At 32.9% G+C, this 24,854-nt stretch overlaps 2 long non-coding RNA genes across 4 annotated transcripts; one reads left to right on the top strand and one right to left on the bottom strand.

The window, feature by feature from the left end:
• Positions 1-13,051: 13,051 nt before the first annotated feature.
• On the bottom strand, positions 13,052-16,907 carry LOC114925056 (uncharacterized). 2 transcript variants are annotated; one of them, XR_003812954.2, is made up of 4 exons: positions 16,241-16,907; positions 15,811-16,143; positions 14,414-15,186; positions 13,052-14,333 (listed from the first exon to the last, which is right to left on the bottom strand). It is a non-coding gene; the product is annotated as an uncharacterized lncRNA (long non-coding RNA). The 2 variants fall into 2 exon arrangements; XR_011871588.1 differs by having other exon boundaries at positions 14,414-15,637; positions 16,241-16,873.
• Positions 16,827-18,219, top strand: LOC112718346 (uncharacterized). 2 transcript variants are annotated; one of them, XR_003160776.3, is made up of 4 exons: positions 16,827-17,113; positions 17,386-17,487; positions 17,675-17,739; positions 17,972-18,219. It is a non-coding gene; the product is annotated as an uncharacterized lncRNA (long non-coding RNA). The 2 variants fall into 2 exon arrangements; XR_003814951.2 differs by lacking the exon at positions 17,972-18,219 and having other exon boundaries at positions 17,033-17,113; positions 17,675-17,873.
• The last annotated feature ends 6,635 nt before the right edge of the window (positions 18,220-24,854 follow it).

Here is a 24,854-nt window from a genome sequence, read left to right as displayed (position 1 = left end):
ATACAAATTATACCAAAATAGCCTATACAAATTATACAAACTATGCAATTACTGATGCTAATATCAGAGCAGCCTATACAAAGTATTCCAATTATGCAATTACTCATGCTAATACCAGAGCAGCCTATACAAATTATATCAGAGCAGCCTATACAAATTATACAAATTATGCAATTACTCATGCTACTATCAGAGCAGCCTATACAAATTATACAACAACAAAACAACAAATACATGGATAAATCGTACCTTCTGCATATCTGAAATGAAACAGAGCTTGTTTTACTTATAATCTCCCAAGTCTTGATGAAGTAATTCCAAGAACCACCTCCAGTTTTCAGTATTTTCAACAGGGACAATTGCATATGCAATCACATATATGTGATTGTTTGCATCTTGTCCAATTGCAGACAAGATCTGGCCACCATGCTGGGTCTTTAGAAAAGCTCCATCCAAGCCTATGAGCGGTCTGCAGCCAGCCAGAAACCCTTCTTACAGGCATCCAAGCAGATGTACATCTTTTCAAATATTGGTTCATCATCAGGGTTGGGCTGAGGGATAACTCCAACTGTGACAGTAGAGCCTGGGTTACTCCTAAACAGTGTCAGCCCATAATCTCTTACCATCCCATACTAGGCAGCAGCATCACCATACACAACAGCCCTAGCATCTCCTAAGGCCCAAGTCAGTGAACACTTGCTTAGTTCCAAGTCACATTTTGTCTTAAAATACTGAGCAACCTCACAGTGTCTTAAGTTAGGATATTTTCATAGCTTCTTCACCAATTTTCCGGCCAGCCACTTCCTATTAGCCAATCTATTTTTGGTTTCCCTTGCACAACTGTGATCATCATTGAACGTCTTGATCTGCCAGCAATTGTTCTCAGTGTTGTTAGCAGCATACACAAACCATCCACAGTTCTCATCCTTACACACTGCTCTCATCCTTACATTATCATTCTTTTTAAACCAAATCCTCCGACCCTCCTGTATACAATATTCACGCACAGCCTCTTTGAATTCCATCTTTGTAGTAAATGTCATTCCAACAACAAGCCTAAGCTCTCCAAACCTACCTTCATCTCTAAACACGGGGAAAACCTCATCCGAATCAACCTCCTCCAATTCATCCTCAGAGTTTGGAGGAGTCTTCAGTTCTTCTGAGTGCCATGAGTCTCCACCATCAGATTCCTCATAACCTTCATCTTGGGCATCATCATATGTTCCCATGGACCCGAACCTAGGAATTGGTCCAAAAAAAACGTGCATCATCCTCAGAGCCTGAGTCAGCACACACGGGACCATCATCCTCAACCATTACAGCCCTCTTCTATTTAGAAGTTTTCTTATCTATCCTGGTTCTGAATTTCACATTTGTTTTTTTCTTTCCTGCTACTCTCTCCACACCCACATCTTCCTCACTAGACACTAAATCACCATCAGGCCGATATGGCTCATCCTCCTTACAACCATCACTCGCTTCACTATCTGAGGAATCCTCTGAGCTAGACAATGCCACATGTTCTGTTTGGGGCTGTTTTCCTTTACCATTACGTCTTACACTAGTTCCACTAGCAGCTGCTCTTGTTAATGGCCTCCTTCCATATGGTTTTGGTACTGCAGATTTTACATTCCTATTCCCTCTCCTTGGTACAGCAGACTTCTTGGTCTCTTTTGATTTCGACCATGGTTTAGGCATTTCAGTGGGGAGCAACATTTTTTTGGGTGGGTTTTTCGTCTTGGTATTACTGGGTTGAGTCACTGTTTTTGGGGGTGGATTGGGGTTTGACATAGGAGTTGCAGTGGGGTAAGGGCGTATTTTTTTTGCTGGTTTACTAACAGTAATTGAAATAGGTGGGAGCTTTGTAGTTGAGTCTGATTTTTTGGTGGGAATAGTGGTGTCATTTGGTGCAGAGGTTGGAGTAGATGCTGCTGTGGTGGGAATTGGCTCGGCATTATCATTGGTGGTGGGGTTTGGGGTGGGATTCAAATCCTGTATCACCAAGAGCTCCTTCCCTTTAGATGAAACTGCCTCTGCTTCCTCAATGTACAGAGGTTCTGAGACTCCATGTTCATAGTAAACATGAACAACTCCCTTGTTCTGCTGACCAAGGAAGCACATCTCCAACAGCTTCTTGTCATTTGTTAAAGCCCTTATACCATTTTGCAACATCCTATTAGGAACCAGCCACCATGTTTGACTGACCTTGTCATATCCAAGATCCTTGTGGTAGTCTCGGACAAAGAAGACATCCAGTTTTTCTGTATCAACTCCTGGCAACTCAGAGACATCTCCACCATTGTAAGTCACACCTCCATCAACATCTGTGATGAATGATCCTCCATGGTGAAATAGGATGGTAATCAAATCATCACCCATCTGCAATTTAAAAAATTTTATTCTTATATCAGCCTCCCTAAACTTCAACCACATTACCAACTTACTAACTCCATAACTAAAACTGTAACTGCAATAAACCCTTGGACATAGAAAACAAGTTTTCGTCTTAACAAAAACCCCCTTAGTTATCCTAACCACTAAGAAACCTCCTTCTGATCAAACCCTAGCCACTACCCCAAAACACAAGCATGCATTCCAACACAAAACACTCCAAGAAAACATTTTTTCCCTTGTGAATAATAGATTAACAACAAAATTCAAAAAATAGAACTTCACCACACATTTATATCTTTTTTTGCGTACCTATATCAGAGAAACTCGTCTTCACAACTCTCTGTCTGATGCAGATGATGAAGGCGATTCTCTGGAGCTTAGGTTCTCCACCGAAATACGCTCCGGTGACTGCAATAGCACTGGTGCCAGTGAAGAGGGTAACGGAGAAGAAGAGAGCTCTGCTTTGTGTTGTGTTTGTGTGTTTGAGTGTTTGAGTGTGGGATGCGATACGTTAGTGTAACGTTGAGGGAGGGGTTTTTTTTGGCATAAAACGACGTCGTTTTATGTCTTTTTGGTGCCACCCCACAAACGACATTGTTTTGGGTTGCTAACGTGTCACCAACGACGCCAGGTCAGCTTTTCGGTTGCGCCAGCTGGACGAAATTCACCAGAAAGACCACTATGAGTACCGGAGATCAACTTCAGGAACGATCTAGACAAATGTTTAACTTCAAGAATTAATTTGAACCTCGAAGATAACTTCAGGGACCACTTTGATGCTTACCTCAACTTCAACTCGTTTTTACAAATCTTTTGACCATTACCTTTTAATCCGAATCTTAACTTAAATGAGAGAGAGAACGCACTATAGAAGACCTTACTTTTTTGCTTTCTCTTCTATTCTTTATTCCTAAATGTTGTGAAAGTGACGCTTGGATGAATACTCCACGGCTATTGGAATGCACCAAATATAATCTATTTTTAATATGCTATATGAAAAATAAAAAGGTTCCTTATGTGTCTCTAAATTTTTTTCAACCTATCAGATTCAACAAATCACATGATCTTATTCCATTACTCTTAAAAATATCTATCCTACCCACAAAGGCATAAAATTAAAGAAGTATAGAGTTGTAAAATATCACTAACAAGAAAGAAGTCAACTCAAACAACAATTCCAAAAAATCAAGAAAGCATTTTTGTATAGAAAATACAAATTTTTAATAGCCTCATAACATTCTAATCTAGCTCTATATTAAGATTTAAAAAGCACACAATTTTAAAAAGTGCTGAAAGTCTGACAAATTAAATACTCTTTGCCTTTTTTTTCTTTGTTAATTTTTAACCATATTTAAAATTTTCAAAATAATCATGAATTTCAGTGGATCAGCTTATGGCACAATGAATCATTTTTCAAAATAAAATAGATAAAGCAATAACTTTAATGGTTTAAAAAGAAGAAAGGTGATATGAGTAATATGATTATGTGGTGACTTAACAACCCTACAAATAATTATTCGGAATCAAAAAATCAAAATATAAGAAAAAATTGTATTATTAAGCAGTAATTTACAGAGATAAAATTATATTTAACCTAAACTATGGAATCAAAGATTTGAACTTAGTGGCCCTATATGATCCTTGATTTGGAACAAGAAAGAGCTTGAACCTATGAATCATAGGTTTTTGAACAGTAGTTTGTATCTTGTAGTCTTGACAATACACAAAACAATTTGTATCAACTCTGGTATCACTGACCACCAGAAGAAATGTATAATTCGCACACATTAATAAAATAACAGCAAAAAAAGATCTCTAACTACAAAATAGAAGACAACTACAAAGACCCAAACATTAAATACAAATAATATTTTCAAACGGAACAAATAAATCCAGGAGTAGATTAAAGTAAGCATGAGATAAGGATATAACATGTTAAATTTCACGTTTAAGAGTTATAAACACAACAAAAAAAACACTCCAAATCAACCAAAGAACAATGCATTTAAAACAAAATAAGATTATACCATAATATATTAAATAAGGCATGCTTGAAACATCAGAACTCACAGATTTATCAATTAAAATCAACTCCATAGAATTTAGGAGGAGCTGACCACTGAAATTGGAAATAGTCCAAAGCCTACTCATCCTTACCTTAAGAGTCCATATTTTCTTTTCAGGATTAATCTTATTTATCATATTCATGGGAATTCTTATTTTAAAATGGGATAAAAGAGATGAAGGAAAAACCAGACTACAATTTATAAAACAAACTCTATTAAAAAAATAATACAATGGGCCAGAGAAAAGTGAGAAAACTCTGAATCAATCCATGAGTACTGTCTCTATTTATAAACACATCTCAATTAAGAAATTTTAATTTTAAAATAGATAAACTCTTTATTTTGGAAGAAAAAAATCAAGCAAATAATATATGGAAAGTTGAAATTGGACATTCAAACACATGAGACAGTGAACACAATACAACTCTGAATTAGTGTAAACTCTACTGACCTCTGATATCTAATGAAAGATCTTCGTCGTGACTACTACCAGTAATCTTCTCTCCAAACCGTAAGCTAATAGCAATAGATATACAGATAGAGATGTGTAGTAAAAATCGCGGGATAGAAGGACAGACAAGGAAGAAAGAGAATAATTAAATATAACCCATTTATTCAGTCCGATATAATAATCATGCATATGATTCTTAAGGGAAAAAAAAAGAAGGTATGAGATTTGAATATGAATCATTATTATGTAAGGGTTCTACCTTACATTTTATCTTATCTTCAATGGATGCATCTGGGTGAAATACACTCAACTGTCAGAAATCTCCAAACTCAATAACACCATTTTTCTTAAGATCAAATAGATAAAAACTCTACAAAGGAAAAACAAAAGTGACCATGCATTAGCAGGAGATTTAAACATGAAACAAAGTTAACATTAAACAGTTTCAAATCATAGATAGATGATTAGATCAACGTTACAAACTACATCCGCAAACAGATTTCTCTTGTTTTTATTCCTGACGAGTGCAAGTTGAAATTCTTCCTGAAATTAAAACTTATGACCAGAAATATCGTATTCTTAATATCCAAGTACCAAATTGGGCATATACGAAGAACTAATATTTAACACCATCAAATTGGAACTAAAACACAATAATTTACCAATCAAGTAACTTTAAAATCATAGTTTTGATTGCGGACGGCGGCTAATGGCGGTGAGCCAAAAATCCGCCATAAAGTTATAGCGGATGGCGTTGCGAAAAATGGCGGAAATGGTGGATTACCTAAAATACACATATATGTGCAAAAAAATATGCAGAAAAATTACAAATATAATAAACTATAAAATCAATCTATATAAGCAACTTTCTAGTCATAAAACATCTAATTAATATAGCAAATATAGTGGCAAATTTAGCAAATAAATATAACATCAAGTTCAAATCATAACTCAAAAGTCATAAGCAAGCCATAAAATAAAAGACATAAAACATAAAAACTATAAGCCATCTACATTCTAGCTCTCATCAAATTCATCCAAATTAACACGATTATTATCGTGTCCCTCTACCCCCTCATCATCCTCTGATTCAGTATCATCGAATTGAATCTCCTCTTCTTGTTCTTCTTCATTTTCAGAATCCTCTTCATCTTCAAATTCTAGTTCTTCTTCCTCTTCCACAATTACTGCTTTTTCTTTTTCTTTTTTTGAAGCCTTAGACCCACTTGGTCCACCCTTTGCACCACCTCTTGCAGTTGCAGGTTCTTTTCTTTTTCTATTTTGTTGTCTTCTAGTATATTGAAGAACAAAATTCTCGTGCGATCTAGAATTTTCACAAATAAATTCGCGTTGTAAGTATAGCTTCTAGACCGACAAGAATTCCTTTCTTACAAGCGTTTGGTTGTCACAAGTAACAAACCCAATAAAATTTATAAACCGAAGTATTCAAATCTCGGGTCGTCTTCTCAAGGAACTGCAGGGAAGTGTGTTTTACTATTGGTTATGAAAAACAGTGTTTTTGGGTTTTTACAAAAGATTTGAACAAGAGAAATAAAATATAGGAATTAATAAATTAATAACTAATAAAACTCTTGGCAAGGTATGAAAACTGGAAGTCCTATCCTAGTTATCCTTATCAATGGTGATGAGAATTATATTTTTGCTCCCACTAAGTCAACCTCTAACTATGAAGGTCAGTTAAGTGCACAAATTAATTTAACACCTAAAGTCCTAGTCAACTTCTGAGAAAAGACTAGAGTTATAGGAATCTAAATTAATCAGCAAAGATAACAATTATCAATCACGATGAGTTTGACAACTCAAGAGTTACTAATTAATCAACTAAAGCCAAAAGAGAAAAATCTAAATTATTTATATAATAAATGGAAGAAAGCAATCATGAGTCTGAAATACCTCAAATTATATTAATTAAGAAAATCCTAACATGAAAAGTTCATAAACAAATAAAAGAGAAAATAAATAAAAAGAACATTGAACCTGTGATGAAGAAGTAGAAATCCTAATTTTAAAAGAAATCCTAATCCTAATTCCTAAGAGAGAGGAGAGAGCCTCCCACTCTAAAAACTACATCTAAACTATGAAAAATGTGAATTATGAATGAATGTATGTTGTATTTAGTATGGATGCATTCCCCCACTTTATAGCCTCTAATCTGTATTTTCTGGGCTGAGAACGGGGTTAAAAATAGCCTAAAAATCGCTGCTGGTTCGTACAGGTCGCGGCAAAGTGACGCGGAGGCGTCGTCCACGCGTTTGCGTGGATTGAAATTCGCAGATGCGACACATGCGCTTCATCCACGCGTCCGCATCACCTAACTTCGGGGCAGCTATGGCAAATTATATATCGTTCCGAAGCCCCGGATGTTAGCTTTCTAACGCAACTAGAACCGCATCATTTGAACCTATGTAGCTCAAGTTATGGTTGATTTAGTACCAAGAGGTCAGGCTGGACAGCTTTAGCAGTTCCTTCAGTTCCTTGTATTCCTTCCAGTTTTGCATGCTTTCTTTCCATCCTCTAAGCCATTCCTGCCCTGTAATCTCTGAAATCACTTAACACACATATCAAGGCATCGAATGGTAATAAGAGAGGATTAACCATAGCAAAATTAAGACCAAAGAAGCATATTTTCAATCATAGAACAGAATCAGAAAGGAAAATGTAAAGCATGCAAATCATATGAATAAGTGGGTAAAGAGTTGATAAAAACCACTCAATTGAGCACAAGATAAACCATAAAATAGTGATTTATCAACCTCCCCACACTTAAACATTAGCATGTCATCATGCTAAGTTCAAGAGAAGCTATAAAGGAGTGAAGAGGAATGATAGAGAGTATGCAATGCAGCCTATCTATATGAATGCAATTACATGCAAAATGTTTCTACCTACTTGGTTAAAAGTAAATAAGTTCTCCAAGACAAATATGAACCGAATTTCACTAATTCAAATCGTACAATAAAAGCAAGTAAACTTGTAAGAAGATAGCTCATGAAAGTAGGGAACATAGAATTAAGCATTGAACCCTCACTGGTAGTGTATATCACTCTAATCGCTCAAGTGTCTAGGGTCAATCACTCTACTCTTCCTTAGTCATGCTTTCTAAACCTTGTTCTTCATCTAACCAATCAACAAATATTTAGCATACCAATGCAAACATCATGAAGTCTTTTCAGGGTTGTAATGGGGTTGAGGTAAAGGTAAGGATATATATATATATATATATATATATATATATATATATATATATATATATATATATATATATATATATATATATAAGGCTAAGTGAGCTAACAAAGTGAATCCTTGATTGGTCTAAGATCTCACCTAACATATACGTACTTTATATAATTTAAAATGCTTTACCTAGCTACCCAAATTTTTTCCACTTATGTATTACATGCTCATGTATCAAACTTATTTTTGAATTTTGTCCCATGTGCATTGATTCTTTTTATTTTGCATTTGGGATAATATATATTTTTTTTGTATCCCCTTATTTAATTACTTAATAATTTTTTTTTCAATGCACATGGTAATTTAATTATTTTGATTTTATATGAGCATGCTTCCCAAATTTTCAAATAACAATTTAATTTCCTACTTTTTCTATCATCCCATGTTCCCATGAAATTCCCCACACTTAAATTATACACAATATCTATCTTAAGCTAACCAATGATTCAACTTGAAATTTTTATTTATTTTCTGCTTAAGGCTAGTAATGTGGTTATGAAACAGAAGGGGATTAAAAAGCTCAAAGTGGCTAACAAGGGTGACATAAAAGGGTAGGTTTATTTGGGATAAGTGAGCAAAAACAAGTAATGGCCTCAATCATATGCAAGCATGTAAATACACTAAATAATAGACATATAGAATGGAACAAAGCAAATATTGCAATTATAGAGAAGAGAACACACAAGAAAAAAAATAGTTATGGTTTAAATAATGTAACCATGTATTTACACTCAAAGTTTTCACGGGTTATGTGTTCTTTAGCTCAAAAATCATGTTCCAATTACAACTTCAAAACAAATTTAACACATAAAAAATTTTAATTTTTTTAATTTAAATTTGTGAAATTTTTCAAAAATAGGGTCTTAAAAAGAAACTTATTATTTTTCAACCAAGTAGTACTTAAATGCAAATAATCAACTACACATGCAATCTATTATGCAATGCAACAATGAACAAATAAAGAAAATAGAATATTGGTGTTGAGAAGAGAATAACTAACCCGTGGAGATCGGTATCGACCTCCCCACACTTAAAGATTGCACCGTTCTCGGTGCATGCTAAGATGTACAAGTGGACGGGCTGCTCCAACTGATGTCTTTCTCTATAGATTGTGCAGATTGACTTGCCTGTCTCCCCATTAAGAAGCTTTTTCTCTCTCTTTGTGGTGGCCATCCTGAAAGAAAAGAAAAAAGAAGGAAAGTAACCCAAAAATAAAGATAAGAACATAAATAAAATATGGGTGTTAATGCCAAATAATAAAGGTCTCAATTACATGGTAGCTACAACATGCAAGTGAGAAAATAATGGAAGCAAATGGCATATCAATAGTGAAAAAGTTGCAACAATGGGAAAGAGAGTGTGAGTAATGCAAGATAGTGTAAGTGCATATCAATGCAAAAAGAATATCAGTATTATAAAAATTAGCACTGACTTATGAATAATAATACCCAATCAGAATAAAACAAGTCATGAAGCACCAGAATAATTCAAGAAAAGATGCAATAATTGAAGAAGAGAATTTTAACACCAATGAAAAAAGAAAAAGAAAGTAAGAAAGGAGGAAGAAAGAAATAAGAGGAAAAGAAGAATTATGATTTGGGGAAGAAAAGATAAGATATTTGGCTAATTTGGATAAACTGTGCGGTGCAGACGACGCGAGCGCGTGGGGCACGCGGTCGCGTGGATAGCGCTTCGATGAAGTGACGCGAACGTGTAGGTCACGCGTTCGCATGAAGTGATTCGTGCCTTCAGCGTGAGTGCAGCCTCGCGGCCGCGCAACTCTCTGGTGAAAAGCTCATTTTGCCAAAACTTTGGGTCATGCGATCGCGTGGTGGACGCGATCGCGTGGATGGCCTTGTTTAAAGAACGACGCGGACGCATAGGGCACGCGTTTGCGTGGTAGGGCTTGTGCTGCTGCACGAGTCCAGCCCAATTCCAGCCCAACTTTCGGCCATACATCCTTATACGTCAATTTACAGGGCACGCATTCGCGTGGGTGACGCGGATGCGTGGGAGGCATTTTCCCACATGACGCGGACGCGTCAGCGACGCGGTCGCGTGAGTCAAATTGTGCCAAAGGCATGCCTCCAGCCACACTTTCGCGTGATTCTCTGTTCCTTTCTTCTCGTTTCTAAGGCACCTACGATGCGGACGCGTCATTGACGCTGTCGCATCGCGTGCTCTCTTTTTTTTATAATAATGCAGTATGCAGAATGCAATGCTAATATGAATGTTATGCATGATTCCAGGTCCAATCAAAACTCAAAAACAAACAAAATAGACTAGAATTAAAACTGAAAAAGGACGATCATACCATGGTGGGTTGTCTCCCACCTAGCACTTTTAGTTAAAGTCCTTAAGTTGGACATTTGGCGAGCTCCTTGTCACGGCAGCTTGTGCTTGAACTCATCTTGAAACTTCCACCAATGCTTGAACTTCCAATAAGCTTCAACATCTCCAAATAAATTCACCAAGCGTTGATGAAGTTCTCCACAAGCTTTGAGCTTCCAAAGTTGATCCTCATATATTCCTAGATCCCAAATCTTGTTTCTATACCCGTCTTCAAGTTGATTATCATGATTCCATCCGGGTGGTTTAGCCTTAGAATTCTCACTGAAGCGTCCAAACAACTTCCTAGACCCATTCAATTGAGCTATACACCAACCTTTGCGTTTAAACTTAAAGCTTCCAACCATAATGAACCTTGCAGGACAATTCTTACCACTGACCATCTTCCTCTTACTCTTAATGCCACAAAGAGCTCTAAGTTGACCATCTGTCTCCAGTAGCACATATTCAAGTGGGATTAGAAAGCTAAGGAATATGAATTTTACCCACTCAAATATTGTGAAGGATGATGGCCTTGGGAGAGGTGTTTCTAATGAACTTGCAAGCTCCACTCCCTTGTGCTCTTCCTTGAATTCTTCCATCTCTTTGTAAGCTTCCTCAATTTCAACCTCTTCCTCTTGGTAGCTTTCTTCCAATTCAATCTCTTCTTCATTGTTCACCAAGGGCATGGGAGGTTGTGCTTCTTCTTCTTTCGTCTCCATGTCAAGTCCAATGGGAGAGGATTCAAATGTAGATAAGAATTCATCAATGATCGATTACATCTCTTGATCATCCCTTTCAAAGTCTTTAACCATGATATGCCTTGGAGGTTGTACATCCTCCTCAACATCAAATTCAAACTCCCTAGAAGGGGGCTTTGTGACTTGAGTTTCCCATGGAGGTTTCGCATCTCCTAAGTCTTAAACCACTTCTTCCTCTTCAATGGCAGGCGTAGCTTCTTCCAATTGTTCCAATACCAAATCGTGCTGCTCACTGTCCACCGGAGTTTCTAACTTCTCCTTCATGCCACATTCTTCAGTAGATTCTCTACATGAAGCCATGGGGATTCCTTGAATGTCCGAACGTCGGGAAGGTAATCGATTTATCGCTTGATCCAGTTGGCGAAGGGTTGCATGAAATTTTTCCGCTGTTTCCTTGAGATGATCCCTAGATTCTTGTTCAACTCGGCTATCATAAGTAGGATCATAGTGTTCTTGGATTGATGGATATGGAGATGGTGTATATTGAGGTGGTGGTTCTTGGGAGTAATTGGGGTGGAATTGGGGTGGTTCTATATATGGTTCATACGGTTCATAGGGTGGTTGGTATGGTGGATTTGGGTTAGGGTCATATGGAGGTGAATAGCGGAAAGGGGCTTGTGAGTATGGTGGTCCAAAGCTATATTGAGGAGGGGGTTTATAGGCGTATGGTGGTTGTTGTTGATAATCAAAAGAGCGCTCACCATAGCCGTTATCTTGGTATGCATCACAAAATGGTTATTGATAGTCCAATGGAGGTGGTTATTGCCATGAGGGTTGATCAAATCCTTGTGGCTCCTCTCATCTTTGATTGTCCCAACCTTGATGCCTGTTCTCATTGTAATCTCCTCTACCTGCAACATAATTGTAACTAGACTCATAGCCAAAGAGGTGAGAGTTAATGGTAGTAAGAGAAAATAAAAACTAACAAAAAGAAAATATTTCGAAAAAGATATGATTTTTGAAAAAAGATAAGATAAGATTTTGAAAAAGATATGATTTTTGAAAAAAAAAAAGATAAGATAAGATTTTTGAAAAAGATATGATTTTTTAAAAAAAAAGATAAGATTTTTGAAATTTAAAACTAAGATAAGATAAGATAAAAAAATAAACATCTGAAATTTTTTTTTGAAAAATATTTACAATAACCAATAATAAGGCACACGTTTGCAATTTCTCAGCAACGGCGCCATTTTGAAGAACGAAATTCTCGTACGATCTAGAATTTTTCACAAATAAATTCGCGTTGTAAGTATAGCTTCTAGACTGACAAGAATTCCTTTCTTACAAGCGTTTGGTTGTCACAAGTAACAAACCCAATAAAATTTATAAACCGAAGTATTCAAACCTCGGGTCGTCTTCTCAAGGAACTGCAGGGAAGTGTGTTTTACTATTGGTTATGAAAAACAGTGTTTTTGGGTTTTTACAAAAGATTTGAACAAGAGAAATAAAATACAGGAATTAATAAATTAATAACTAATAAAACTCTTGGCAAGGTATGAAAACTGGAAGTCTTATCCTAGTTATCCTTATCAATGGTGATGAGAATTATATTTTTGCTCCCACTAAGTCAACCTCTAACTATGAAGGTCAGTTAAGTGCACAAATTAATTTAACACCTAAAGTCCTAGTCAACTTCTGAGAAAAGACTAGAGTTATAGGAATCTAAATTAATCAGCAAAGATAACAATTATCAATCACAATGAGTTTGACAACTCAAGAGTTACCAATTAATCAACCAAAGCCAAAAGAAAAAAATCTAAATTATTTATATAATAAATGGAAGAAAGCAATCATGAGTCTGAAATACCTCAAATTATATTAATTAAGAAAATCCTAACATGAAAAGTTCATAAACAAATAAAAGAGAAAATAAATAAAAAGAACATTGAACCTGTGATGAAGAAGTAGAAATCCTAATCTTAAAAGAAATCCTAATCCTAATTCCTAAGAGAGAGGAGAGAGCCTCCCTCTCTAAAAACTACATCTAAACTATGAAAAGTGTGAATTATGAATAAATGTATGTTGTATCTAGTATGGATGCATTCCCCCACTTTATAGCCTCTAATCTGTATTTTATGGATTGAGAACTGGGTCAAAAATAGCCCAAAAATCGCTGCTGGTTCGTACAGGTTGCGGCAAAGTGACGCGGAGGCGTCGTCCACGGGTTTGCGTGGATTGAAATTCGTAGATGCGACGCGTGCGCGTCATCTACGCGTCCGCGTCACCTAAATTCAGGGCAGCTATAGCAAATTATATATCATTGCGAAGCTCCGGATGTTAGCTTTCTAACGCAACTGGAACTGTATCATTTGGACCTCTGTAGCTCAAGTTATGATCGATTTAGTACCAAGAGGTCAAGCTGGACAGCTTTAGCAGTTCCTTCAGTTCCTTGTATTCCTTCCAGTTTTGCATGCTTACTTTCCATCCTCTAAGCCATTATTGCCCTGTAATCTCTGAAATCACTTAACACACATATCAAGGTATCGAATGGTAATAAGAGAGGATTAAACATAGCAAAATTAAGACCAAAGAATCATGTTTTCAATCATAGCACAGAATCAGGAAGGAAAATGTAAAAAATGCAAATCATATGAATAAGTAGGTAAAGAGTTAATAAGAACCACTCAATTGAGCACAAGATAAACCATAAAATAGTGGTTTATCATATATGTCATAGGCTCATGTCCTCCCATTGCTTCAAAAACAAGGTTCCAACTCAAAGTGTTGTCATCTTGATGAACCAAATCAGCATCATCATCCATATTATCATCATCTTGAAAGGTGGCAGTCCCAATTTCTCCCACTAACCACTCATTACACTCATCAATGTCATTGAGTGCAATAGGGTCAACTTCATCTTTAAGTTTGTACCTCTCGATGAGTTGTTGGTTATACTTTATGAAGACCAAACTCCCATCCTTTCATGATCAAGCCTATTTCTTTTCTTAGTATGAATATGCTCAAATATACTCCAATTGCGCTCACATCCAAAAGCACTGCAAGTCAAGCTCAAGATCTTGATAACAAGGTCTCGCATGTTTGGAGCTTCATGCCCATATGTTCGCCACCAAAATGCTATAAAATTAAAATAAATTTGTCTAAGCCTTTAATCGAACTAAATTTATAAAGCTTTGTAAAATTTATAACAATCTTACCGGGTGAAATCTTTTTCCTCTGAGATTTTGCAAAGGATGATCCAAAAAGTCCATAGCCGGCCTTATATAGTGTTTGCTCCTCCAATATCTTCTCTTGCACAGGTATACTTGGCACCAATCTAGTGATGCACTCAAACCATCCCTTTGTAACTTCTAAATCCAATTCAATGCGAGGATTATCATAAAACAACTTCGGATTCAGAAAATGACCAGCTGCATGCAACGGACGATGAAGTTGGCAATTCCATCTGTTGTCAACGATTTTAAAAACTTCAGAATATTTGCTCACATCATTAGAAAATGTTTTCATGATGCATTCCTTTGCCTTCTCCATTGCTTCATATATATAACCCATTGGTGGTTCTTCTCCCCATCAACAAGTCGAAGCACCCGAACAAGAGGAAGAGAACAGAGAAAAAGAGCCATTTTGGACGTTTAGAGAGGAAGGCTCATTTTTGAACTACAGCGGCTGAACGTGAGTTACTCTTTCATTTAGGGTTTTGCAAAATTACCCAATTACCCTCCATTTTTTTTGAAAAATCCAAAAAAACCCGCCATTTTTCGCCATTCTCATGGCGAACCGCCATGGCGCCACCGCAATTGCGGTGCCTTTTGCCCCGCCGTGATAAGCACGTCGCGGTGGCCTACGTATGGTGGTGAGGCCAAATCCCGCCACGCCATTCTGCCATAGCGCTGTCGTGACCGCTATTTTAAAACACTGTTTAAAATGACCTTTAGCGAGCACCACTCGAAGCTATTCATCAACACCAGACCTGTTCAATGCAGGACCAGAATTTCAAGGTTCACACATAAATGTTAAAAGCTGGCCCAAATAAACTAATATTAGGTATTAATTACTAATTATCAATCATATGAATTAGGAGTTGGTGTAGAATCTTGTTATGGCCATTTGGAGTGTGAAATAATTTAATAGTGAGCACATAATGTACTTTTTTTAATAGTGTGTACATAATTATTAATCAAACTTAATGTATGCATATTGGTTGCCAAAAAAAAATCTTTTGAAAGAGGAACAACTCACATAAAAAATAAAGAACATAACTTGACAACAACTCAAAATCAGCACATTAAACTTAGATATGCAATGTCAAATACAAGACAAAAAAAACAAAATAAATAGTGTCTTGAACTAATAAAGTGATATCTTAATTACAGGAGACTTGTGTTGAAGGATAATGAGAGCATTGAAAAATGACTCATAAGCTGCAAATTTCATTAAAACAAATGATAAGAAAAATAATACACAATTTCCAAAAAGTAATTAATAAAAAATGTAAAATAAAAGAGTATTTTCAAGAGGAACAGCAAAAAGTATGTACATGTACAATAGCGACTAAAAAGAAAATAATATAGAGACCAAAAAACTCCTCACTTACTCATTAAAATCAAAGCTAAAAGTAAATATAGCGTTTTTCTGCTTTTGCACCATCAATTATGCTGTCCCGAGAGCCCTTGTGTAAGGGTATAGTCCCTTGCATGCTTCCCACTCGAACCCCATGTCTCATTCACTACCTGAACACAAGTACAAAGAAGCAAAATCACCCAAACAATCGGTGAGCAAAATGAAAAAAACCGATCACAAGTTAACATAGTTTATACACAAATAGGTCAGAAGAAAAATTATTTAACTTCCCTTTCTTGCAAATTTTCTAACCCCATTTTTGTTTCTAGTAGAACCGTCCGAAATTAGCAACGTCCTCAATTCATCTCTTATACATCACCAACATATCACAATATAAAAATTAGTAAATTAGCATTTATTTGAAATAAAATCAAACAAACCATAGAAAAACACGTTGATGATACCAATATTATTCTGAGGAGTCGTTTGGGATAGAAAACGTCGATGGAAGTCGGACACCTTCGCCTATTTTTTTCTGTCACCAGCCCCCGCGCTTCACCTGGACCAGCTCCCGATTCTGCTCGGCGTGCACTAGCATTTTGAGTAACCAAAGAAACCCTTTCTTCCTCTTCATGTCTGCCGTCGGTGTCACTGCAGCATTTTACACCATCCGTCCATCAAGATGTACAATGTATCCAAACAGTAAAACAGGAACTCGAAGGAGAAAACCGAGGATGAAGGTCTAGGGTTTCAGATCGAGAGAAACACTAAGTGAGAGAGAGAGAGAGAGCGAAAATCTCGAGCTAACTGATGGTATAATCCAAGAAAGGATCCAGAAACACGAACTAGATGGGGATAAAGAAAACTGGGTCGAAGATCCAAGGTTTCAGAATGACACCGACACCGTGCAGAACGAAACGGAAAAAAGGGACAGAAAGACAGATAACACGGTGGAGACGAAAGACCCACATAGAAAATCGAGACAGGAAGGCGAGAGTTGGGTATCGAGGAGGTAATGAAATGGGAAGATGGGCTTTAGAGTTCCAACGAGAGAGAAGATGGAGAGAATGAAACTATGAAAGGCTTTTAGGTTACCCCTTTTCTTTTTTTTAACCCAATTTATTATGGACTGAAACGTGACTGAATAAGCTACTGTTATTATACTAATTAGAGAATATATCTATTATTTATTTTATATTATTAATTTTATAATTAAAATGTGACATATATCACTTTTTCATTATAATTGAAATTAATTTTTTATTTAAAATTAGAGAGTTTTCTCCTTTTTCCTCTCACCCTCGATCGTCCCAAAGCTCTCAACGCCATGAACCTAGGTTTCTTTCTGCTTCTTCGTACTCTTTATTCTTTTCGTATATGGATTCGCTTCTGAACTGTTACTCGATCATTTTGGAGCTTCAGCTTACTGATTATATCACTAGGCTCTGGAAACCCGAAGAATGAAAAATTCGGAATGTTGTGCTGAAATTTGTAGGCAAGGGGAAAAATTGGGCTCTTGATCCCATTTTTTTACCCCTAATTTATCACATTTTTGAATTAAGTAGGGTAATTGTTTTTCTGCTCTTGATATTGAGTTGGGATGATGCAGAAATGGATGTGAAGTATAAGAGTTATCTGGATGAATGGGAATCGGACCCGAGGGTTAAATGTGTCTTGGTCGATAGCAGCTCGCCTCGTGCCTTTTGTGCTGGTATGATTCTAACTCATGATTCCTTCATTATTGTCATGCAAATGATTTTGCTGAAGCATGTTTCTGGCATTCTGCAATATGTTAAAACTTAGCTTCTTTTACAGATACTATTGTATTTAAGATTTGAGGTTACTTGGTTTTGAGTGGTAGGTAAGGTTTTGAGAGTCACCATTGGTGGTCAATGCAGGTATGGATATTAAAGGGGTTGTTGCTGAAATACAAAAGGACAAAAACACTCCTTTAGTGCAGAAGGTCTTCTTACCGTTATTTGCTTCACCTTCAAGTCTAGTATATTAATGCATATTTATATGGCTGCTGTTGTGATGTGCTTCAGTGGATATATTGTTTACTTCCATGTTACATCAACATCATGCCATCTTCTGATGCTATACTATTGTTTCCATTTCCTGTTTTTGTCAAATAACAATTTGTTTATCGATTCTCAATGACTGCTTTCTTGGCAACTGAGATAGTTTATCTGCAGGTGGTGATGTGAAGCAGATAACATTTAAAAAGCATCTGTCAGATATTATTGAAGTCTAGTTGTATATTATAATGTATATCATCAGATTCTTATAATGTATAAAGCCATGCCAATAATACGAACTGAATACCTCTACTAAATAATGTTTTAACTTTCAGGTATTCATAGACCGGCAATACCTTTGCTTATACCATGCTATAAAGTGTGCCAAGGCGACTTATTTGGTAGACTATGCTATTTATGACAAACTTGGCTGTAGTCCTAGCACTGATGCCTTTAGAAAAAAAAAATGAAAAAGTTATGAGATATTAATTTTCTTTAAATAATTTAAATTTCTCATTTTTAAAAAAATTTCACCTATCATGATTTCATGGGTGATATGAATCTAATTGGTGAGATTGTGATAGACCAATTTTATTTATAAGTGATTTATATAATTATATTATCTAATTTAATTGATAAATAAAATTATACTTAATATTTATTGAGGGATAAAAATGTCTTAGAAAAATAATATAATTCAGCAACAAGTCATTTCAAACAATGGAATTCAATTTTATCTCATTAAATGAGTTAGTTGTTCCAAACTATAGAATTGAATTCCATTTCTTTAGGAATTCATTTCTTGATGGAATTGAATTCTAATTTCATCATTTAAAAGTATTCAAACAGGCTGTTAGTGAAACATCCTTTCTTCCATGTTGGAGGAGCTCCTAGCTTGGGAAAAGAAGTTCTGCAAGGAAGTTAAGATAAATAATATTTCTTTTTGTTTATTTTTATATAAATTATGTTTAATTTGTTCTCTTTTATGTGGTTTTATAATATTTAATTTTTTATGATAAGTGAAAATACATATTTAGTTCTAATTCTCTTTTACGCATTGAACTCTTTCAATATTATATTGGCATATTTTAATGTCGCTTTGAAAATATTAGTATCCTTATTTCTTTGGTTGGTGGATTTAATTTTGTATTAAGTATTGATTTATCAAAATGCCAAATAGCGATCAGTACTCTGCCTTTTTATTATTTGGTGGTTTAGAGTAATTAGACTTTTTTATTTTCTTATTTTGTGTTTTATAATTTGACATAGTTTACGTACTACTATTTTTTATCTGTAGTATGGTGCTGGTTGTAACTTGTAAGTCCTAATATTTTGAAATATGCATTTTTCACTGTTCTAATTATTGCTTCAATTTCTTTTATAGAAACTAAGTATAGTATCAATGCATATTTAATTATTTTCTTATTTTTTTTAGTTTTGTTTTTTTTTTTCTTTATTTTGTTATTTATTTTTTTAACTGATTTTCAGTGAGATTATTTATTTTTATCCTATCTTTTCACGTAGTGTCAAATTGGACATGACTCTTCATAGAATTTTTGTTAATAGAAAAGCAGTTTAATAAGTGTTTTAAATATAATATGCTATTGAGTATAATCTACTATAAAGATAGAAGAAAATAGTTGATAAATAAATTTGTATTAGAGTAATGATATTTTAAATAAATTGCGTGTATCTACTTTTTTAAAAGAGATTACGCTTTTATATTTTTTGTTGAGAATCTGCTCTATTCTACATTAAATACTAAAATATGTTGTATACATATTAAAATTTGATCTAAAATTTTAACTTTTGGATATTTGTGTTTAACTGTTCGTTGTGCTATTTCGTAATTTTTCTATGGTGTTGACATTATTTATAAGAATTTTGTATTGATGATTGACATATTTCATATCTTTATGGTTATTTCTTTATTTTTGTTTATGAAGCTTACTCTCTTTTTTTTTTTTTTTTATTTGTTGATTTAATTATTTATTTTTCTCTTTTCTGTTTCTGTAATGGTAAAGAATGACGATTATTATTTTTATATGAGGTCCATGTTGATTTTATAAGTGTTATGAACATTTTTCCTTTTCTGAAGTTTGTGCAGAAGGAAATTGAGAATCATATTTAATTTTATGCATTTTTTTATGTTTTTTTTTCTATTAAAAATAATTTTGGGTGTTTCTACTTTTTTTGTGTTTATTATTTAGTGTCGTTTTTTTAAAGGATATTGAGTTAACTTATGTTGAGTTTGTTCTCTTTTGTATGGTTTTGCAATATTTATTGATTGATTTAGATAATTGTATATTTATATAATTTAAAATGTTATTTTTTTAATTATTACTGTAATCACCATTGTATTTCTTTAAAAATATTTTTATACCATATATATATTTTCAACTTTATTAGAAAAATAGATAATTATTTTATTTGGATTGATGATGTTAATATTAATAATAGTCTAAATAAATAATTAGATTAAGAATTTAAATTGTGCCATCACTTACTAATAATTGAATTTGTTTTGTTTCACATTTTTTTTCTCTTTTACTTTTTGAATTATAAATGTCCTATTTTTTCTTGGTGTTTAACTAAAGCGTAGGTTATGGTATCTTATTTATTTTTAATAATTTATATTTAAATAGTAATTTATAATGTAATAGAAAATTATAATTTCAATTGAGAAGCTTCAGCTTGTCTGTATTTACCTTATATTTATTAGGCTGATAATCATTTTATGTGTATCTATTTTTTTTTTTGTTCATTATTTAGTGTTGTCTTTTTAAAGGATATTAAGTTGTGATATTTTTTATTGGAAATATGATCTATTTTTTTATTGGAAATCTAAATATGTTAAAAACCTACTAAAATAATGATATCTAAACTAAACAGGATATGCTCATTACTTAAGTCTATAAATCCCTTGCATCTATGCATATTTTTTCTTTTTATTATTTTTTTGCTTTTCTCTTAGTATCACCTCATATTATTTTTGTTATCTTATTTTTCTTTCTCTTTCTCTTGCTTTTGTTCATCTCTTCTTCTTTTTTTGTTCATCTCTTCTTCTTCTGTTGTCTTATTTATTATTTCATATTATCTTTCATCTTTTTCAATTCCTCCTTTATCACGCGATATTTATTACACATTTTTATTTATATATCTGTTGCTATTAACTTACAGTTTAGAGAGAAGATTACTAGTAATATAGCAGCATTAAAGATCTTTCATTAGATATCAAAAGTTAGTAGAATTTATACTAATTCAGAGTTTGTATTGTGTTCATTGCCATGTATTTAAATGTTTAATTACAAATTTTTATAAATTATTTGCTTTTTTATCTTCCAAAATAAAGAGTTTATCTATTTCAAAATTCAAATTTCTTAATTGAGATGTGTTTATAAATAGAGGCAATATTCATTGATTGATTAAGAGTTTTTTCACTTTTCTCTAGTTCATTGTATTGTCTTCTAATAGAGTTTTTTTTTATTAATTGTAGTCTAATAGAGTTATAATTGAAGAATCTGTGAGTTCTTGTGTTCAAAGCATGCCTCATTTAATATATTATGGTCTAATCTTATTTTGTTTTAAATGCATGGTTCTTAGGTTAATTTAAGGTGTTTTTTTATTGTATTTGTAATTCTTCAATAATATGTAAAATTTAGCATGTTGTGTTTTTATCTCATTTTCACTTTAATTTATTTCTGGATTTATTTGTTTGTTTTGGAAATCTTATTTGTATAATGTTTGGCTCTTTGTAGTTTGTCTTCTATTTTATAGTAAGAGGTTTTTTTTTTTTTCTGGCTGCTATTTCATTTAATGTGTGCGAATTATACATTTTTTTTTGTCGGTGATACCAAATTTGATACAATTCGGAGGCCTATAATTCATAAATTCAAAAAACTTTTGTCAGAGATTCAAGTATATGTGATGAAACTCTTTTATATTGTTCCAAATTAAGGATTATATAGAGACACTAAGCATCAGTTCAAATATTTGATTTTAAAATTTAGGTTAACTATTACAGGTAAATAGAATTTTATCTCTGTAGTTGCATTGCTATTTAATACCAGGGTTTTTTTTTCTTGTATTTTGATTTTGTGATTTCGATTACATGTTTCATTTTGAAAAATAATTCATTGTGTCATAAGCTGGTCCACTAGGATTTATGATTATTTTAAAAATTTAAATATGGTTAAAAAAAAAAGAAAGAGTATTTGCCGATTATGAACACCCTTAAGAATTCATGTTTTTTAAATCTTAATATAGAGCTAGACTAGAGTGTTATGAGGTTATTAGAAATTTGTATTTTTTACACAAAAATACATTCTTAATTTTTTGAAATTGTTGTTTGAGTTGACTTTCTTCTTTTTAGTATTATTTTACAATCCTATTATTCTTTAACTTATGCTTTTGTGGGTAGGATAGATATTTTTAGTAGTGGTATAAGATTACGTAATTTGTTGAATCTGATAGGTTAAAAAAATTTAGAGACATGTTAGGAATCATTTTTGGAATACTATTTTTTTATTTTTCAAATGGTATATTAAAAATAGATTATATTTTGTGTATTTTAATAGCTGTGGAGTATTCATCCAAGCGTCATTTTCACAATACTAATGAGTTACAATTCAAATGACATAATCTCCTTATATTCATTTAAGAGGTCGCTAATTCGAGTTTCTTTATATTTAGTAAAAAAAAAAACGTCACTTTCACAATATTTAAGATTAAAGAATAGAAGAGAAAGCAAAATAAATAAATAAATAAAAGGTAAAGCAAAAAAACAAAGTCCTCTACTGTTCTCTCTCATTTAAGCTAGGATTCGAATTAAAAGACAATAGTTAAGAGTTTTGTAGAAACGAATAGAAGTTAGACAAAAGAAGCCTTGTATTTATCTTTATATTTCTTTGGGTAGAAAACACAAATAAATCGATGGAGGATAGTTGTTACATGAATAAGCCAAATTAAAAATTGATTCACTAATGAGCCAAAGCATACTTATATATAATTCGAACCTATTTGGTTCGAACTCAATTGCATATAAATCGAACCTATTTGGTTCGAATTAGACACACATAATTCGAACCTAATTAGTTCGAATTACACACGAATTGGGCTATCTCATAATTCGAACCTAATTGGTTCGAATTACTAAGGAATAAGTGTGAATATGTTACGGGCATGGAATTGTAATTGATGAATATGTTTCATTTAAGAAATTTTAAAGGAAATGTCTGTTGAACACACATGGGAATAAATTAGTCTATGAATTAAATTAAGCAAGACATGATGCGGAAATTAAATAACATCAAAACGCAATTATTAAAAAGAATTTGATTTTAGAAACATTTTTTAACAACGCAGAAAATTAAAACTAAACAGAGACTAATATATTTAAAAAAAAGCCTAATTTTTTATTACAATAAGTGATAAGTAAAGTACAAGTAATATTAGAAATCAGAAGAGTACACTAACTATAATTTAGAGAAGTTTAGAATTGGTCTTAAAGATATTTTTTATAAATTTTATATAATAAATAATTGTTTCGTATATATTACACCATTTTAAATTTGTTCCATTTCAATGAATATATAATTTATTACAAACATTTTTTAATGTCAATAAAAATTTAATTTTTATCTTTTACGTGTATATTTCTTTAGGCTGTTTCTAGAGATTATATAGTTAAATATTGGAATTAAATTAAAAATACACTTTATATATGCAATTTGAATATTATTTTAATTTTATTCATAAATGTTATTTTATTTAACTTTATTAAATTTTAATTTTATTTTATTAGAATTTAATGTTCTTTAATTAAATTGAAGTAAGGATAAAATTAACACAAAATAAAATGTAAAAGTAAATTGAAACGAAATGAAATTTAAGATTAAAAAACTAAGACAATTAAAGATATAAAGTATTTTTTTTTTCTTAAAAAATTTGTAATCAAATTATTAAAAAAAATAAAAAGGATTTGATTTTAGAAGAATTTTTTAACTAGGCATACAATTAAACCCAAGCAGATACTAATATATTAAAAAAAATTATTTTTTTACAATAAATAATAAGTAAAATATAAGTAATCTTAGAAATTAAAAAAGTACATTAATTATAATTTAAAAAAGTTTAGAATTAATTTTAAAGATATTTTTTATAAACTTTATATAATAAATAATTTTTCTATATATGTTACAACATTTTAAATTTGTTTCATTTCAATTACAATCCCATGCACGTAACATATTCACACTTATTCCTTAGTAATTCGAACCAATTAGGTTCGAATTATGAGATAGCCCAATTCGTGTGTAATTCGAACCAATTAGGTTCGAATTATGTGTGTCTAGTTCGAACCAAATAGGTTCGATTTATATGCAATTCGTGAATCAATTTTCAATTTGGCTTATTCATGTAATAACTATCCTCCATTGGTTTATTTGTGTTTTTTACCCTATTTCTTTCTTTCGTCTTGAAAAATAATAAGAGATTTTGGACATGTATTTTTTTTCTTTCATTTTTTTCATCTTTTTATGCCTTCGGTCTTCTGTTTTTTATAGACCCTTAGCATTGAAAAATGACCATTTAAATTTTTATAAAGTAAATTTTTTATCTAAGAAATAAATTATTTTAACACGATAAATTAAAAAGAAATTTTATATATAAATTAGGAAAGTTATCAGGTGTACCTAGGAACATCGGTGTTTCAGTTGTTTTAACCGTTGATTTTAATTAATATATATTATATATATTTTTTATAATTCAGATCAACGGTTAAAACAACTGAAACACCGGTGTTCCCGGTACACCTGATAACTGTTGGGTTTTTCTCTCCTTTGTGAGGCCCAAGCCCAACATTTTGGGGGTGTATTCTTTCACCCTAGTGTCACAACCCTAATTTAGTTTTTTGAGGTTTTTTGAGAGAGAGAGAATAGCCACCAAGTGAGAGAGAAGAGGGAAAAACAGAATTCCCATTTTTGCCCAAAGCAGTAAATTTCAAATGACAGTTTCTCAGTTGTTCACCGTTGGATCGGCTTGAAATTTAAACTGCGTGTTC

The sequence above is a fragment of the Arachis hypogaea genome, chromosome 2 (genome assembly GCF_003086295.3).
Source record: "Arachis hypogaea cultivar Tifrunner chromosome 2, arahy.Tifrunner.gnm2.J5K5, whole genome shotgun sequence".
In the NCBI taxonomy this organism is placed as follows: domain Eukaryota; kingdom Viridiplantae; phylum Streptophyta; class Magnoliopsida; order Fabales; family Fabaceae; genus Arachis; species Arachis hypogaea.
Note: the sequence above shows the minus strand (reverse complement) of the source record. Positions and strands in the feature narration are given on the sequence as shown.